At 38.5% G+C, this 20,284-nt stretch overlaps 1 protein-coding gene across 4 annotated transcripts in view; it reads right to left on the bottom strand.

The window, feature by feature from the left end:
* Positions 1–20,284, bottom strand: part of CHRM2 (cholinergic receptor muscarinic 2) — a 103,146-nt gene that overhangs the window by 44,108 nt on the left and 38,754 nt on the right. The window lies entirely within an intron of this gene.

Here is a 20,284-nt window from a genome sequence, read left to right as displayed (position 1 = left end):
CTTCTCTAGAGCCAAAGGAAAGAGAAGCCTCTGCAAGGTGGCTTTGAGCACATAATTTAGGCACTTCCTCAGAGTCTCTCTGTGGAGGAGCTTACCCCTCTGCATTGATCTCAGAAGTCATTAAGAACAGGCAGATAATTTAGGCATAAATGTTTCTTTTGGGTATTGTGCCTACATGAAACCATTGCCATATGTGTCTTCTCTGCCAACAAATAATAGATGTTTTCCTCACAAGTTGGTGCTTGATGTCAGCAGAGGCTATATATTTATGTATTCACAGGTTCTGGTTTAATTACACTGACCTTTTGTATATGACAGAAATTTAATATTTTAGTTAAACTTTTTACCTCCCTCAAATGTTGTGGTTTTTTTTTTCTCTCCCTAAATTTGCCCTGTAGAAAACTCTGAAGTGTTTCATGCTGACAGGCAACTTCTCACTCATCCTGGAAGTGGCAGGTTTATGCTGATTGTTAATAGTGGGAATGAATGGCACAAGGTGAGGCACAAGGATACCCCACAGTGCTGCCCTTCAGCAGAGCCATCTGAGACAGTGGAAAGGGATTTTTCATTCTTTAGTGATGAACTATGAGGAAGCTGGATCAGGGAAACCAGATCAAATGTGACTGAAGAATTCGGCCACAGAGTAAACTGTAAATAGGATTTGTTTTGGTTTTTTTTCCCCTCCAGGTGCAGGTTGTACCTACTGTACTTTCAGATGTTATCAAACTGCACAGTGAAATAACATCAAGTCATTTCATTTTCTAAATTAATATTGGCCTTCTGTTCACCTTCCCATCCTCTTGGGCTACTGAACTCCATATTAGAAGTGTCCGTCTGACTTGTTTCTATCTCCCTTCATTGCTTGTGTAATTGGAAAGAGTGAGTACAACTGTACTTTTGTGGTTTGATTTTAGTTGCTCTTACTGATCACTGTGTAGAATACTGCTATATATTACAGTTTAGAAGACCACTTGTGTGCAAAGGCCTTTCACAAACACCAATTCTTAAAGCTCTTCTGTAACTGCATGGGGTAAATGGGTTTAAATTTACACATTTTGCAAGCAAGCTAAGGGGACTGGTGCTAACATGCTAACTCATAATAGGTTAGAGGATTTTTAGCAGCAGTAGTGTAAGCAGTTCTCTGGAAAACTACCCACGCAACATGCCTCTGACTTTATGTTTCACAACATATTCAAAGCCTGATTCCTACTCATCATCTCTCATACCCTGTTTTTGCAAATATAGAGTCTTTTTCAAACAAATTAGACTTCCTAATGAAAACTGGGTGAAATATAAAGTTCCATTATTATTTTCTGGGACACTTAACTGTTACACTCAAAATTAAAGTAATAGTAAATAGAAATTGAGAGGTCTGCCATAGCTTACAAATGAAAACCTCCCACAGTGGTGCCTCTTGCTGTCTCTATGTGAAAAACAAACATATCTCTGAACACTTTGCCACTTGAGTAATGTCATTTTTATCAGCATAGATAAAAAGTCTAAAGACTTAAGAGACCAGAATTGCCACTCTCCCCCTAAATCAGAGTTGAATTCCTTTTTTATTATGGCTCATACTCAAGCCCATTTCTTCCTCTATAGGAATGTGTGTGAGGAAAAACACTGCAAGTCGACCATCTGTTGGATTAGACAACCACTTCATGCCCAAACCCCAGACTCCCCCCTTGCCTTCTTACCCACCTCCCTGCAGCTCCATGCAGCACATTTCAAAGGCTAAAAACGCTACGCTGGGACTTCTTCACCCCAGAAACTCAACAGTACATCCTGAGAAAACTGCTTCTCCTTTGAGGGCAAGTCCCTTTAGCTCTAATTCTCATGTACACTTGTTTTCCTTCTCTTCTCCCATTCTAGGACTAGATGTTGATGTTCATTGTTTCTCTCCATGGGTTATCCTTGCTCCACTTTTAAAACCTCAAGTGCTCTTCAGCAGATGTGAGAGCCTCCTAAGGCTCACTTGCCCTCTGATCCACAGAGAAACCCTGATTATGCAGAACCAGATATTATGTGTCAACAGCAGGCATGTAGGGTGAAGGTGTACTTTCAACAACGAGCTGCTAAACCTGTAAAGACTTCTATTTGAATCGCTAAAATCCTGCAAGGGAGAGCTGGTCAATGAAACAAAGTTCCCTCCAGAGCTGTTTTTCCACTCCCAGTGTTTCTCTTTTTAAAACTTATTTTCATTTTCCTGGCAGCAATTCTATTCTCTTAACCCTATTGCTATAGTTTCTTTTCAGAGGCTATTCAGATTACGCATTAAAATTCTTTACCCTTAAGGTCTGGAGTTTTCAGCCATGTAAATGGTAGGGTGTATTGAGAGAAGGAGAAACTTCTGTAACCCCCGAAGAAGTGTCTCCTGCCTCAAGTTGCAGATCTTTTTTTCTGACCAACACACTTCATCATCTGAACTGTCTTTTGTCAGAGACCATGCTGGAAATAAAAATCTGCTGCACTCATGGTCTACAGCCTGTAACTACAGTATCACAGCAGTAGATACAGTGACTCCTACATCCTAGCACTAACTGCCACTCTGCCATGTGTCATGAGCATCTGTCAGTGTCATGAGTACTGTCATGGGAATCACGATGCTGAATTCCTAGGGAAAACCTAGGACCGATATAAAGATATTCAGACTCCAGAAGTGAACACTACTACCAGTGTGGCCATCCCTTATATCTGCAACAGGCAGCATATAAATGCTTTTTATATTAATCTACTTTTCTATTGGCATGCCTACATGAAATTAAATTATATTACAGCAGCATAACACTGAAAAAAAAAGCAGTGGTGAGCCAGGCTTTGTATCTCATAACTCAGTTCACTCACACCTGCCCTTCAGGTATGTCTATGGGTAAATATATATGCATCTATACATGTATATAGTGTGCATGCTTGTGTGTTTGACTGCACATAAATATCTACATTCTTTTATAGTTTGAATACTTTATCAGGAAAAAATATACTGAAGTTAAAGTTAGGACAGTCTCATTACAAAATATAAATATTTATGATTCTTCCATGTGTCAACTTGATTGAGCTGGGCCCATAATCCTTTTCCCTTCCTTTTCTTCTGGTTTAGGGTGAGAGGCATGTTATTAAAGTTTGTCTGCAAATGCACTGCAATGATGTGTTCTTGCACAGCTGGTGCTAAAATTTGACATTGATGTCTTTCTGCTTATTTGTCTTTGTTTCAGTTAGCCAATGTCAACATCTCTCTTACAGTGGAAAGGTTCACTTTTGCAACTGGTACTATCATACAGGAGAATTCAGACACTTTTGAATGGAAATGAGATATGAAACAGTACATCCATCAATACTTGCAGGGGCTATCTATGCTATCACTAGGAGCAAGTATGACAGTGGGATAGGACACACTATTCTAGTTGATACTCATGGAGAAGAGCACTTAGTATTGAAATTCTGTGCTCCTTTTGCCTGTATCACAACAGTGAAGAATTTTAATTGCACCTGTCAATAACACTCACTGTACCTTGTTTCATGCCTACTTAGGCACATCTAAGATATGTTTTGTCTACTGAGCTTTGGCTTTTGTGACATGGAGGGCCACGAAGATGATCAGGGGACTGAAACACCTCCCCTATGAGGACAAGCTGAGAGAGTTGGGTTTGTTCAGCCAAGAGAAGGCAAGGCTCTAGGGAGCCTTCCAGTACTTCAAGGGGGCATACAGAAAAGATGGGGAGGGATTCTTTATCAAGAAGAGTAGTGATAGGATGAGGGGTAACAGTTTTAAACTGAAAGAGGGCAGATTTAGGTTAGATATAAGGAAGAAATTCTTTACTGTGAGGGTGGTGAGGCCCTGGCACAGGTTGCCCAGAGAAGCTGTGGCTGCCCCCTCCCTGGAAGGGTTCAAGGCCAGGCTGGACGGGGCTTTGAGAAACCCAGGCATGTGGAAGGTGTCCCTGCCCATGGCAGGGGGGTTGGAGCTAGATAATCTTGAAGGTCCCTTCCAACCCAAATAATTCTATGATTCTATGATTCTGTGGTATGTGGTAGGAGTAGTTGAAGAGATTAAACTGTGTCTGTACCTCCCTTCTCAGAATGCAGACATAGCATATTTAGGCCTATACTGAAAGATAACATGAGTTCAAGTCTTCAGTTACTCATCGCTGCTGTACCTTGGACATTTCCTCAGCTCCACTAGTGAATACTAGTGGACTCAAACTCTATGAACACACCATCAACCTAAATGAGTAGCTGGATTTTGCCCATGCTTGAACAGTAATTTTGATGTGGAACTGGGATGAGAGGTTTCTGGACACAGAAATCTTAGGGCTGTAACTTAAAATTATTGAAACATGCTAAAAAAAGAGGAGATAGAAGTGTGTTTTGCTAAGACCCATATCTCCTTGGCACCAAGGCTTTGGTCTCTGAAGTCCTTCTGAGTTACCAGTGATTGCCAAATGCTACCAGAGGCTGGGGTGCCAGCCTATACACTCCTTGCATAGCTACACCACCTGTAAAGACTTTTGGGAGAAGCATGGCACTGGAGATGCTGCTGTCCTTCATGGAGTTTCATTCAAAGAAGAGATGTGACAAGCATCTTCATCAACTCCAAGGCTGCTCTACAATTCTGCTGTCCAGTAGACTCATCATTGAGCAGGTACCTCGACACTCCATAAATGTTTTGACAATAAAAATTTGAGGCTTTTCGTACAAAATGACAAGCAAACAGATGCACATAGCAGTTTATCCTTTGAAATCATGAGTCACATTACACATCACCAGTGCCAGAGAGCTGGATTATAGTCACTTTTAATTTTCAGTGCTGATACCTGAATAAAAAAGTGAATATATTGTACTTTTTTAAAAAAACAGGGTGATCTTAGGATACTAAAATTATAAATATAAATCATAGAATCACAGAATGGTTGAGGTTGGAAGGGACCTGTGGAGATTGTCTTGTCTACCCTTCTATTCAAGTAGAGTCACGTAGAGCAGGTGACCTGTTTGAACATTTAATCAACTTCTCGTTTTTTTTTAAGGTTTTGGGTTGAATTTGCAGTAGATGACCCTCCAAGTGCTTAAATGAATTTAGATAAGCATCCAGGAGTTCAAAATTCTGCCTGAAGATAAATTGACTTTCTCTGAACCTTGGTAAACAAATCCCACTTAAAATCTCATGAAGATCACTTATTTTGTCACAATGAACCAAAATACAATAGAAATTTGTTTACTGAATAGATCTTCACTTTGTTTACCAGAATTTGAAATGTTGCTGGCCTCATTCCTTGAAATTTTGATCACTTCTTTCCTTGATATTTCTGAGAGTTCCTATTTCTTCTGGTTTTTGAACTAAATTGATGAAAACAGTCTTTATTTTGCTATGTTGGTATTTTCATGTATGGATAAATAACAAAAGTACAAATGCACACATGAACCAAATCTTTTCATAATTGAAAATGGATTTAGTTTGAGCTTGAGGTTAATATTAAGGTCATTTCTCATTTTAGATAAACCATTTATTTCCACTAATCAAACACCAATCTTAACTTCAGTCAAAACTTAATCTGAATGTGAGCTTTTCCCTCAACAAGAATAACTTTTCTAGGGTCTTATGGATTGAGAAGGAGCTGCAGTTCATTAGCATTCTCCTGTATTCACAACCACAACTTTCTCCAAGCTTCAATTACTTTCAGGTAACACAGTTCATGTCCAAACAATGATTCTAATAAAGAGATTAATCTAAATCTCCAATGTATATAGACAGTACACTTGCTCTGAAAATAGAACAGGATAGGGGAAAAGCATAGGAACGGACACTGTCTAGTAACTGAATTATTGTCTTGACAGTGTTATTAGCTTCTCAGAATCTAATGGAAAGCAACAAGGTGAGGAGGTGTAGGGCAACTGCAGAAGATTATATTAAATGCATCAAAGCCTGGAGAATGTAGCATTTACAACACGCTGCTTGTCTGAACTGATGGCAGTACTTCTTATATCTGTTTCAAGGCAGAACAGATTTCTTCCACACTTTGGGGTTATAAATCTAACAGGAACAGGATGTGTTCCTTTAAAATTTTCAAGGTAAAAACACCAACTCAGGTAAATCAGTATAAGTTCATTGTGTCGTTAATTCAATTATACCAGTGCCCGGACTTCTTGCCCTTGAGTATTTGAAGAAGGAAACACTTCCCTCTCAATGAGTTTATCAGCTAGATAGATAGCGTGGAAGAAAATAAATATTATTTTCTGTAATGAAACTTACTTATTACAGGCAAGTAATTAAGAGAGAAAGTCATAGAGAGGTACATTTTCTTCCTCACTGAGAAATCTCTGCAGCAGAGTGGGGGAAGACATTAGGAACATCATCGCAGCACACTAGTTTACATGGCCAGTCACAGACAAATAGTATCTTAGAACAGCTCTTAAGCTTGGTGTCCCCTAAAAGGACTTTCCATGGCTGGAGGTCTGGTGTAAAAGAGATCTATTGTCTGTGCTTCATCATGGGAAAGAAGGGAAGAAAGTGACAGAAGCAAACTCCCATTACAATTAATTTGCACTGAGAAATTCCTTTCGAGTATAAGCAGGAAGGTCACCCATCTTTTTCACAGGTAGTGTGAATTAAAATAAAAATAAGAAAACTTTGCTCTGAACTCTTTTCCAAAGGAAAGCCTATGAAGTCAATGACAGAGTATGGTTTGAAACCCAGTTTTGATGATGCTTCTACCTCTCCTGTTCATGCAATTACCTTTCCTCCTTATTTTTCTTATATCTTTGTTCCTGGTTATGGGAGTACCTTGTTGTTCTCCAAAATATTTTTGTGCAAAATTAAAAAATGAACGATGACATTTTGTCAAACACAGATACAAAGGAACCAGATGTTACAAGAAGAATTCTATGACATGTTTAGAGATTTCTTAACCATTACTGTATTTGTGTCCTGATACTCTTCTATGCAACTTCCTTTCAGTTTAGATCACAGGTACACAGATTTTAATTTCTGCTACATATTCTTCCTAGTAATATTTCGGTTGTTTGTGTCTGCTTATATTTAAAAGACTTTGTCTCTTTTCTATGTAAACTCTTTTACATTTCCTCCTGACTTCTTTTCCCTCTATGCCCAGTCATTGTTATGAAGGTCACTTTATGCACTGATAAATGCATTTTTTATAGCTATCTGAAATACCTCACTAAAACAGTTATATTTTGACTATTCCACTTCCATATGCACTTGATCCTGCCATAGTATCATGTGTTTAAACATATGGAAACTCACCCTAAAGAGGATGACACTTTCTGAATATCATTTCACTTGCATCCAGTTATTGCACACAGGATCTGTGTCTGGCATGTTATTTCTCACTTCTCAGAAGGAAACAGTTCTGTTTGAGGGCAACCTTGATGGCCTTAAGCAGTTTTTTATTCTGCACTGAAACAAAACTACGACTTTTCAAACATTCCTACAGAAGTGAAACCGTGCCAAAATAGCTATTATCAGACCAGAATGCCTTTGATTCAGGAAGTCTGCTAAGTATATTAACTATTTTCCCTTTATGATCCTAGCTGCTGACATTATGGGGCTATTATATGACTCTGTGGAGTCACAGATAAAACACATAATGAACCACAAGGTAATATTCCTTTTCAAATGTGCACAGGTATGAGAACCCTAACACTATTTCACCATCCTACCAGAACCCCTCACTGCAGTTTGCATAGGAAATGATGCTAACACCACTCCTATCAGCACTCCTTGTCCAAGAAGATAGTTTATCTTCTTGTTATAAAGAGGAGGTGGTCTTTGCCTATCAGTAGGTTTCTAAAGATTTTATATCTGCTTATTGCAAAAATGAGACAGCAATTAAGGGGTAACCTAGAGTCAGGTGACAGCGGTTTGACAGTATCACAAGTACATGAATGCCCATGCTGTATAAGGAACCCACTTTTACATGACCACACCATTTAAAAGAGCAAAGGAGAGGAAGGACAAGAGGAGAGTGGGAAAGAAAATTTCTTTCCCACAAGAAAATAAGACCAGTTGAGCACAAGGATAAAAGCTACTACGGCCCTGTCAGTGACCCACAGTTGCCAAGAACTGGATCTGAGCTTTAATCTGGTGAGGTAAGTATAGCTCTGTGTTCTGCCTCATGGTGAGACTTCCCATTATGGAAAGCGGAAAGAATGTGCTCATCAAAATGTGCAGTTACTTCATATAAAAATTGAGGTTTGGAATTGTGTCATTCTCTGCAACCTGCTGGCAGGGATGTGGAAACTGCAAAATCAAAGCCCAGTGGGGAAGCCATGGATGGTTAATGGCTGGAGCATCCCTCTGGTGCCTTCTGCCAGCTGTTGAGCACTGTTGCTGCTGGGGTCTCTGGAAGCTGGATGGGTACACCTGAGGAACCATAGAATGGGATACAAACCATGGTCCTCTCTGTCCAACTTTCTACTTCATATTTACAGGGAAGGGATCTGTTGTACCAGTCTTCCCAAGTGGCCTATGTTGGAAGGTTAATTCTTCTGGAAAAGAAAATGAAACCAGACTGCAATGATTGCCATGAGAGAGAAACCGTGTGGTCAGTGAGATAAGTCACTGCTTCATTGAACTACCTCCATCACTGGAAATGTCTGTTAAACTGACATTCCTTGGGGAGAAATGAATAACGAAGAAGGAAAATGGCCAGGCTCAACAGCACAAATGATATAATTGCAGAGCATATTAAAGAGGTATTATTAAATGAAGTGGGCTGGATGATTTACCTGAAAGCCACTCAGTGAAAATTTTACTCTCAGACATGGGACTATGCCAAGGTTAATCATCTGTATGGCTTGTCCATAGCAAGCACTCCCTGCATAGACATATATCTGCTCTTTAAAAATAGAGAAACTGTAGAGTGTAATCAGGGAAGAAGAATGAAAGATCAGATTCTCTGCATCATATATCCAATACATAAAAAAAAAAAAAAAAAAAATTAATTGCCACATGCCACTAACGAAACTATGAAGCTAATAAAGTGTAAGGAGAACAACACATCATCTTCTACATGAACTTTGCATTTTAAAACACCCTAGGGCATATCGTAACATATAAGAGACTTTGTAGGACTTAACTAAAATATGTTTTGTGTCAAAAGTGTTTCTGTACTATTACACTGATCAGGAAAGATGCAAAAGGCTGAGCTACTCTGCCAGACTATTGGAATTCTCGAAGCCAATTTGACGTCGCTATTTATGGCTGCTTTCATATTTGTCAGAGAAAATATGATCAAAAGTGGCAAAAGTTCCTTGAATTACAAAATTTAGTACAAAGCCAAATACTGCATCTGGTCAAAAAGGGCAAATATATTATTTGGATTCTTGGCAGTGTTAGAGAAATAGAAGTTTCACACAGCCCATTTCATGGAGGCATCCATGTTAATTCCATGGTTTACAGCAATTGTCAATTCAGTTCTGCTTTACAAAGTCCCCAGCATTTGGAATTAATTGTCTGTAACTAGTTAAGATGTATTCTTCAGGTTATCTCATCTTCAGGAAAATTATTTTTATGATTCATATTTCTTCATAATTGATATTCATATTAGAAGAACTGTTATCTTGCAATAAATAGCTGCCTTCAAAATATTAATTGGACATGAGTGACCAAAAACCACAAGAATATAAGAAGTGACAAAGACCTTGGATATTGCTGACAGAATTAACCTAAACATTCAGAAAGTATTTAGAAGTAATTTCCAGTTAGGAGTTATTTTAATGTTTTAGGTGTATATAAGATTTTACAGGACTGTAGTGTAAATTCTCTGTTTAAAAGGGTAAAAGATACATTTTTGTTTTAAAAGGTATTTGAAAAAAATTTTGACCATGAACAGCAAAACTTTGGAGGAAAATACTGCACTGATTAGCATAAATTGAAAACCTCTCTGCTTCTGTTACTTTTAAATTCTTCACCAAGATGCAGAATTTAGGATTCTGATAATGCAAATGATAGTGTCTATTTATCATGTTAGGCCTAAGTATTTGAAGTCCCCTTCCAGACAATATGGGTAACAGAGAACTGTGAGAAAACATCATGTTCCCTGAGGAAAACAATGATCCCTGTGGAGGCTGTTTTTCCAATAGAAATAATTTTCAACTGTCATGTCTTAAGCACATGTGCAGTGGTCAACCAGGGAGAAGCTATGTACTAAAAGCACAGAAGCACTTGGAAATTATTTGCTCATTCAGCTTTTTGCTACAGAGGTTGATTAAGGATGGATGAAACTGCGGACATTCAGCAGTCCTTGACTATATAATATACAGATTCAACCACATCTGGACACCATTGTATGCACTTCTCGTAGTGGAGGGCTGGTCCCACAGACTTCACTTTTGTACAGTCCTCTCACTTATCATTTTGTCCCTAAAATCATGGTGGGTGACAGGGTTGACATACTTCAAATTGAGTTTCCACTTGCAATTTCTAGCATAATTTTGACATTTTCATTCCAGCTGAATTATGCAGAGGACCTTCATCCAGAGTGCGAAACTTTCCAGCCTGCATGCGTGAGGCTGAAGGCCACTTCTGTCCAAAGCCCTGCACTCGAGGCCTCAGGTGAGACAACAGTGGTACTGCATCATGGCTGAGCTTAGTGTTTGTGGTCACAGGCCCCTTTCACAGGAAAACTGTGATTAAAGATCTAATTACATTGTTTTCCCTATACTTACTCTGTATGCCCTGACCTAACACTCAAAGTCTAGTTTGTTTAAGCAAATGAAAAATGTCTATGCTGGCTAATTTATATTTGGCAACAGTGTTGTAGAAATTTTTTAGAGAAAATATTTCTTCTTTCTTCTTGCCAGAAGCATGATGTAAGTGACAACCTGACTGCTGGTTCTGGCTTGAGAAAGAAGTGTGTGAGGCTGCAACCTACTATGGAAGCACAGGGGACAAAATGTCTTAGCAGTAACAAGCATCTTGCAAACTCTCTGCACCACCAATGCCAACATTTCAATGCTACATGAAATTCAAGGAAGAGTCAATTGTGGAATTTTAATGGGCCTTTTCTCATAAAATAATAAGTTTAGGTTTACTAGCTGAGAGATTGTGAGTGAAATTAAATCTGATCTTATAGTTAGTAATTTTTCTCCTCCCCTCTTCTCTAACAACAAATACAAGGAAATTCTGTTAAATTCCATTATGATTTCTCTCTAGCTGTAGCAGTCTGACTCTCTGCCAAATCTGTTGGCAAAATTCCACCATGTAACTGGAGAAATCCATTGGTTTTATGAACAGAAATCTTGGCTCATAATCCCTAGTCATAAACAGAGGTAACTGCAATTTCTGAGATGTGTCCAAGAGGAGGGCGGTTATCAAAGTGCAGCACTAGAAGTGATAGCACTATTTTAGATAGGAGTTTTAGTATCTTTTGTCTATTCAAACCTACTAAGAATGGATAAATAAGTAAATATTTGAAAGTCAGAAGAAAAAAAAATAAAAAGTCAATCCTTTTCATTTCATGAAATTCCACAGGACTGGAAGGAGAGGCAGGGAAATGTTAACTAAACTGGGAATTACCCCTCTTAAGAAAAGAAATGTGGCATGCTTGAGAAAGAAGTCCTTCCAGAAGGTCCACACATGTTAAAGCAAGAATTTGGTGTTTATTTAAGCTGAAATGCCAGCAATTATTTCTGCTCCAACGCCAAGTAAATATCTCGTTTAGCTACATTACTTTTTTCAATATTAAAATTCAATAAAGAATATGTTTGGGATATGGAAGTCTGAGGACACAGCTGAAAAAAAAATATGTTCCAGGTTCTTCTCCTATCCTTACATTCTGTAATGTCTGAAAGAGAGTGATGGGAATAAGGATTGTATTTTAACTATGTTTGCAAATGTGGAACCAAGTTTTTGTTGTAGGGGAATTTGGACTTGTTCTGCACAAAGGTACTTTGAAAACTCTGGCATCAGGACTATGATGAGCCCCTAGCAGAGTCACTAAACAGCATGGCATATTGCACTGGCCCGGTGACTCCCAGCAAGAGAGTACCTGGAGTGACTATAATCTTTACACCTCCAGTTGTGCAGTAGAAAAGAGGAAAAATAGAAGCATGCCTAGCTATTTCAGAAGGCTGCAAATTTAAAAGAGCAGTAGGGTATCTGCAATTTTCATTGAGTTCCAAAAAAACATTTTGGTTCCTACATTTCTCCATCACATATGGAATAGGGCTCATTTGGAAATGTTACTCATGCTGGTATGTAGCTATTTTCTTGCAGTTATTTTATTTAAATCATGTGTTAGTCTAAAAAGGTGTATTTTCTCCTTTTTTTTTTTTTTTCTTTAACTGCCATTTAGCTAAAAGGTTTGACTGGTGAAAACAGCTTTATCACCAATCATATTATAGATTAGAGTCCAAATATGAGTTGAAAAATGATACGGTATTAAGAAAGAAATAAAAACATCACAGAAGAATGAAAGGAAAACAGGAAAACAATTCTATAGGCCACCAGTCTCTGTTTTGTCCCTTTTATTTGAACTAGTAATATGGTGTAATCAAAAGCATGTAGATTTGGAAAGGAGCACTAAGACACTAAAACCCAGAGACTGACCAGTGAGGGTAAATGTGAATTTTGGATTTCAGCACTGAAAAAGTAATTAACTGGGGATATGAGGAAGTTGCAAATGAGAAGGAAGAAGCAAAAGAAAGACGGATGTCTATTTTTTGTGTAGTCTCCGTGTCACTGTTACGTGAACACTTCAAACCTCACCATAGGATGAATCAGTTCATCCTACCACACTCCTGAAAACTGAGTGGTGAAAACTTAACTGGACAGTGGAAATGAAAAATCTAGAAGAGAGCACAGTGAACTATTCACTGTCTTTTATGGCTTCATGTATTTAAATTATGACATTACACTGTATACCCTGAATAAACAGTTAGATGAGGATGGAACTGTTTGAAGCAAATTCTGGTCTATTTACACTTGATATTTTCTACTGGGCTGTGTTCTACTGAATTCAGTCTTCTGTGGAAGAACCAATAAAGAATTTACATCCTCTGTTTTCTAGATTTTCTTTTTTCCACCTCTCTGCCACTTAATAATGATTAGGTTCCACATGTGGTCTCATCATTTCTGAGGGCATGGCTGAAAAACCTTTCATCTTATGAAGGTAATGTGGAGGCACCTCTGCCTCTAAAAAAAGTATGTGAGGACTGGTTACCCTGGCATTTCCTCCTGAGACTCAGAGCGCAGGCACTCTCATCAGGCACCAGGCTTGTGCCCAATCCTATGATATCTTGACTGCATGACATGCACAACATCTAAGCAGGGGACAGGAGGGTCCACTTCTAGTCAGGTGATATGGGAAGAGAGTGTAGCAAAGAGGAAGCTCCCAGAAATAATTTAGCTATCTCCCATCTCAATCCACACCCATTTCTGAAATCTCTTAGGACTAAACTGCAGACTGATTATCTATTCTAATGGTCATGACCTGCCTAAGGGCTCTATGGAGAACATGGACTGAGGCATATGCAGCATCATGGCAGTGGCTCCTCCCACCGGAATAGAGCTGAAAGTCATGTTATCCTTGACTTTGAGGATTGTCCCTGGATAAGGATTTAAACCCTGCTGGTCATGTGGTGCTGCTAAAAATGCAAATTTTTTTTACACTGACAGTGCCTATGCTATGAGGCAGAGGACTTTGTTTCTCAGAGTCATCAGTCTAATAACTTTCATCAGCACTGAACAACCTTGAAGGAGAAGTGTCAGTTTTTTAGTTGGTTGGGTTTTTTTTAAAAAAAATTGTCACCTTGAGAATGTTAGAAGACAGTCAGTGTCTGCCTATTGTAATCATCTTTTACAGGAGAAATGTCACGTCCCAATCAGACATCCTCTGGGGACATGAACTCTTATCAAAATACTTAGGATCACTAGTCCTAGAGGCTAACTGATGAATACAAATCCTCTTGCAATGTAAAAACATTCCTGTTGAAAGCCTTCTGCAGCCCCTGGCAGGTTTGAACGCAGGTTTGAACACAGGTTTGCTCTCCTGCAATAAGTAGAACTTTATTCTACAATGTCTCTGAAACTGTTTGTGTCTATTGATTAACAAAACCTTACAGCAGTCTTCTGAGGTCACTGGTTGTACCTTGCTGTGTTCTCACCAGGGATACAGACACTAAAGTTACTGAGGGTCTCTGGGGTCTCGGGACCTGAAATGCGATGCGTGGCTCCCCAGTCCTGGCTGAATACTGGCATCTGAGAGATTTCCCTTATAGCATGCTGGGTGTCTCTAAACTGTTTGGATTACTTTCTGCGAGAGCATCTGCACCATCCCTATCACAGAACTGAAACCTTCCCATTAAAGAGGGAAGGCAATGGGAAGTGCATAACAGTAGAGGAGTGAAAATAGGGAGAGCAGAAGGAATACCAGGGAAAGGGGAGAAAATAGAGGAGGATAAGACATGAAAATAGGGAGAGAAAAAAATGAAAACCAGAAAAAAAAAAAAAAAAAAGGAAAATGAGATATTGTGAAGCTTTTACAGACACAGCACGGGTTTGTCCTGGAGGATTTTTCCAGTGGTTGTTGTTGGTGAATTATCCCATGTTTAAAGCTTCAGAAGTTTCAATTGATTTCTGGCCACACGATAGCTGGAAGCAGCCTAAAATTAGTGAAGATCCTTGTTCTATTTATGTGTAGGAAGAAAAGCTTGAGCCTGTTGACAGAGGAAGACAGATATTTTTTTTCCTTTGCCTTTTTTTTCAAGGTAACAAAAATTAAGGACAAAAATTGATGTTGCAGACATGTCATTAAATAACAGAGCTCTACCACCTATCTCTACTTTCACCAGATCACCATAAATCCTACCTTAGGAAAGATATATGGTAGGTCTTGCTAGAGGATATTGATGGAAGAATGAAATACCATTAAAAGCTTGCTTTCTGACCGTGCTTCAGGATAGGGTCACTCATCCTAATGCTTTTAAATACAATTGAGAGCAGTACCATATTAATATCAGATACTGTCTAAGAGAAGACTGCATCCTGCCCCCAGAGCACTTAGTGCTATTGTGCTTTCTATCTGTAAGTGATATGACACAGTATATGGCATGAGAACACCGCATTATGCCATGCCACTGTGACATTGTTACACCACTACCACACTGAGATGCAGCCCCATGGTGTTATCATGTTGTGGAGCTTAGCCCTGAAAATAAACTCTCTAAAGGTTACAATTATAAATAGACCTGGTACACTGCCTTATCACCTCCATGGCCTGAGCTGAGGGGTAGCATCTGGTGCTTGCAATGAAATGAGATTGACTGCATATTCCCAGCCTGCTAGAGCACATCACAGCAGTGCCACCAGTGCCTTGTGTTTAGATCAGCTGTATGAGAAGTTGGATGTTTCATGTGCTGGACTCCAGAATGGATCCTGTTCATACTAGAGAGTGGTATTGTTTTACCCAGCTCAGTAAAGATCTAACAAGTCTTTGGTTGCAGTACTCTTAGCAACAGGTTTCATGGTGGGAAGAACCACCCACTCTGTGCAGTGTCAGATAACCAGACCAGTAACACAGCTGAGGTCTTGCTGCTGGCTTTGCCAAAGCCACAGCTCTGGAAATTCCCAGTTGCTGCTGATGGGGGAAAAGACTAGAAGGCACCTAAAAGCAGACACTGACGCGATGATGGCTCCTGACACAAGCAGTAGCTGCTGACTGCTTCCCGAAGGCTCTCATCTTCTGGGTCCCTCTCCTAGTTATGCCTTTTTTCTCTACCTGGTCCTGCCCCCTGCGCTGGAGATAGCAAGTTTTGGTCTTAACTGAGAAGCTATAGCCCAGCTCTGAATGATGTGCATCAACACCACATAGTTTCACTGAAAGATCACAGTGTGTTTAATGAGTAGAAGAACCGTCAGTTCAGTATCTATAGGTACTAAAATATAAATGAGTAATAGATAGATTTTTAAAATTTGCATTCATATCATAAACCCTATCTGCATATTAATTTTGCATGTAATGCTCTAGGAGACAGAATATCAAATAGTTTTCCAAAATGAAGGCATATTATATTAAACTATCTAATGTAGATTTCCATGAAATGTTGCTCTCCCCAGAAACCCCATCTGACTTAAATAGGAACACTACTGTCCATGAACTAAGGAAAACAAAAGACTGAAAAAAAAGATAACAGTTCTGTGATATGTCTGATCTGGGGAGTGATATCGTCTAATGTGGCTACTGGGAGAGCTGTTTGATTTGATTTTATTTAACATATTCATTAATACAAGAACATAAACAGCTTAGAAATGAAACAATGTGAATACATTATAGGAAATAATAGAGCAGATGGAAAAATAATACAAGTTAGCTTGGGCTCTGATTTGGGAATAGACTTAAACAGTGACTTATTCAGGAAAATTCTTTAAATGACATGTAAAATTTTAGGAATATATATTTAGAGCTGGCAGTGGCCAGCATATTGATGGAAGACTTTGCACAATGACATAACTTTTTGTCATATGTCCTTGTGAATGCGCTTTACAACAGGAATGAGAGAAAGGGATGAGTTATTCTCCCCTTAGCTGTGAAAGGTGATGCTGTAATTTTGACTTAAAACTCAGGATTAGCATTAAACATCTTTTTAAACACTTCCTTCAAGAGGATTTTTTCATGTGTTGGGTTCTCAGGAGATTTGGAACCAGCGCAGGAGAAAAGCTATATCAATTTTCAAGTTTGAAGAAAAATAGTCAGAATACAAATATGCAATGAAAATGAGAAAAATAATATACTAAGAGAGGTCTGAGCAATAGGGAACATTAATGAGATAATGTATCGCACTGAAGTATAGATACCAAGAAACAGTGAGATTTAACACTTTCCTTGGAAAGGTCATTTACCAAGCAAAAAGCAGCAGTTGCTCTTCTACATCACTGTGATGAAACCACAACACGGACTAGCGTATTTCTTTCAGTGGGCCAGGTGGAGGCAAACTACAGAGGGCTCCACCAAAGATGGCAATCTGTCCCTCCAAACCCCCTGAATATGTTAGTGAGAACTGATCATTCACAAACTGTGCTAGTGTTAGCAGCTATGTGGGTAAGAATGATAAGCACCTAGCATAAGGATCAGAATTTCAAATGATCCAGTACATTGAAAAAAAATAAAAATCATAACACAAAATTTAATAAAGGCAAGAAAAAAGTGTTACATATAGGAAGTGAAAATTAGATGGACAAACACAAAATGGAGAATAAAATGCTTGTGGAGAAGAAGATCTGAATATTGATAAGACCCAGTACACAATGTTGCTATGAAAAGATAATTTAATTATGGAATGTGTAGGGAAATAATTATTGTAGTACCCTACAATAATGAGTACTCAGCTGGAATACTACATTCTATTTAGCACATCACTTTCAGAAGTGCACAGATGTATTATGAGGGATCCCGAGCAGTAGAATTATATTGATCAGAGCTGAAGAAATCATGCAATAGAGGGAAAGATGGGAGAATTGTATTTTTTTATTCCAGAGAACCTTGAATTTCAGAAGGCTGTTTCAAAGGGTGAGAAACTGTTCTCTGCACTCACAAGGAATAGCACAAGGAATAAATACTCTGACCTGCAACAAAAGAGATTTTGGATCCTAATTAGGAGAAAGTTCTAAAGACAAGGAGAGTTAGACACTGGATCAGTGTACCAGAAGAGTTTTGTAGCATCTCTATCCAAGGAAGTCTTTATATCAGGTTATACAAAGATCTATCAAGGATAATCAAGATATCCTCAATACTGCTTCCAGAGAGGAAGAGTAAAAGCACCATGAGTCCCCTTCTAGCATCTACTGGTACAATTTTTAACAGATCTAATCATGACACCATTAAAATCCTCGCAGGAAAACCCTGAAAGGGAAGAGGCATACACCAGGGCTTGGTTTAATAGTTCTTTTCCGTTTTTACTCACTGTGATTTTCAACCTTACCTTATTGTGCTCACACATGATTTTAGTACAGTGAATGTCTATGCACAGAACAATACTATTCTACATCAGGGTGGGATAAACTATATAAAAACCCAGTAATTCTTCTATATGAAGAAGGGGGTTCTCTCATATAAAATGTGAACATATGGGAAGAAACAAAGAGCTCTCCTTCACAGGTTCAGTGTAGCTATGTAACACCGTCTGCATGCACCTCTCTTCCTAGAAAACCCTGGAATGATCTCAGGAAGGATAAACTGGTGCAACCAGTGGTAGAAGACCTACAGATGTGGTGGTGGTGGTGGTGGTGATGGCTGTAAAAGTGAGGAGAACAGAACAAAAAAATATTTCTGGTGTGGGTATGATTGAGTTTGTTATCTATATTGACATAATTTGAGGAAGCTGCTTGCATGCACCTTCTAAAAGATAGCATGTATGACTTGCAGTCATTGGCAGAAAAATTTTCTGCACAGGGTTCCCTGTAGTTTCTGAGCTACTGGAAATATTATGATAGTTTCTTGGCTACAGCAAAGACTCCTTCTATTGACTGTAATGGAGCTGTGCCACATAACAGTTGCTGAGACTGACATTAGGACTGGCTGAAGATATAATGCCTTTAGACTTAATGTAATTTCTACTTCCGGTCATTTATCTTTACACACAATCTAAAAATACAAGCATTTCTCTATTTATGTTTTTTAAATCAAGTCACTTTGTACTTTTACTGGGCTCCCTTAATACTTTTGCCAAGACCAAATAGAGAATTAAATGGGTCAAAGAGTAAAAGAAATAATGTAAAACTTCCTGCATAGATCTTTGGAATCTGAAAAGAAATTTCAGTTCCAATATTTGTAAAATGCCACAGGACATGGTAACAAAAGTGAAGTGACCCCAGAGTAAAACAAAACCCCTCCAATACTTTTATTTTTTAAGATTCAGTTCTTTGCTGACAGAACATCTAAAAAGTTATTCAGATGGGCATTACTTTCAAATAGATGTCCATTTTGGAAAGGCTATCAGGAGAATTAGGAGTTCAAAGAAATCCTTCACAGCAGGAGAAAAAGTGTAAACTCCAGAAATCGCTAGTATACATATAAGATAGTGCATGGAACTTAACTGCACTATAAATGTAAATGTCTCTGGTGTTTTAACATGGAACTCACCTATTGTGGGGTATGCAGAAGAAGACGTTTTGTAGGCTTTGGTAATTCTTCAATATTTTATATTACAGCAATTTAATTTTGGGATAAACTAAAACCACATGGAGAAAAGGCAGTCTGAAATCAGCACTGAGGCAAGTTTTAGCTGTTTCAAGAGATAGATAAAGATGGAACCACACAAACTACTGGCCCAATTCAATGACATTTTTTTTGAGATCTGTACATTTCAAAGGAAGAAAATGACTCACTCACTGTTTTTTTGCCTGGTATCAGAAAAAAATTTAGAAATGCAAACTTCATTGCCTAGAATCTTGCTTGGATGGATTTATTTTAAAATTAATATCTGACCACAATAAAATCCTCTTATATAATTTAGTAATTTTTCGAAAAAATCTAATTTCTTTGTTGGGAAAACAAATCCTTTGACATTTTCAGAAAGTTTTATATTAGGTAAATATAATTGTAGTTGATAAACAGTGCAAATGAAACTGCATCAAGTCTTAGTTTTATAAAATAACACGAGTTAGAAAAGGAAGTAAACACCAACTCCCCCCCCCCCCCCCCCCCCCCAACAATACTTCTTCCCTCTCCAGAAGATCAGTTTCACATTACACACCTGAGTCACAGAGAACGTTGTTAGAAAGAGGGCTAAGATCATTGACAGCAGTATCTCAGTGGGACATTGGTTATTTGCTTATTTATGAAAATAATTTCTTTGTGGAACTATAATGTCCAGGAAATTAAGCTCCCTGGAGCTGATCTGGAACTGACTGTTGGTTCAGCATCTAGTACAAGGGGAATTTTCTTGGGAACTTTGAACACTCCTCTAATGGCACCATTTTTCGTTACTATAGAGAAATGCTAGCCAGACATTGTAGACTAGAAGCCCAGCTTGTAAGTAGACTTTGAAACCTAAGTAAGAGGAATCTTGCTTCCAGTACTAAGTCAGAACACCCTACTGGACTGAAGAGATTTCACTTGTAGAGCTTCCCACTACAAAAAGGAGACACCATCACAGCTGTGTTGTATGAAAGTCTTGGTACTCACTAAATAGTAAAGTTATTATTAATTTTCTTTGACATTAGCAAGGGCTCTTAAAACACTGAGATTTCTTTGGCTATTGTTAGATAAAATGTCAATCCTCTAGCCTGTGATTAGAAAGCTTTCAAGCTAAAGGTATTATTTCCTTCTCTCCATTA

This window comes from Athene cunicularia, assembly GCF_003259725.1.
Source record: "Athene cunicularia isolate RWA chromosome 1 unlocalized genomic scaffold, athCun1 chr1_part2, whole genome shotgun sequence".
NCBI lineage: Eukaryota > Metazoa > Chordata > Aves > Strigiformes > Strigidae > Athene > Athene cunicularia.
The sequence above is the reverse complement of the archived record's forward strand: the minus strand, read 5'-3'. Positions and strand labels throughout refer to the sequence as shown.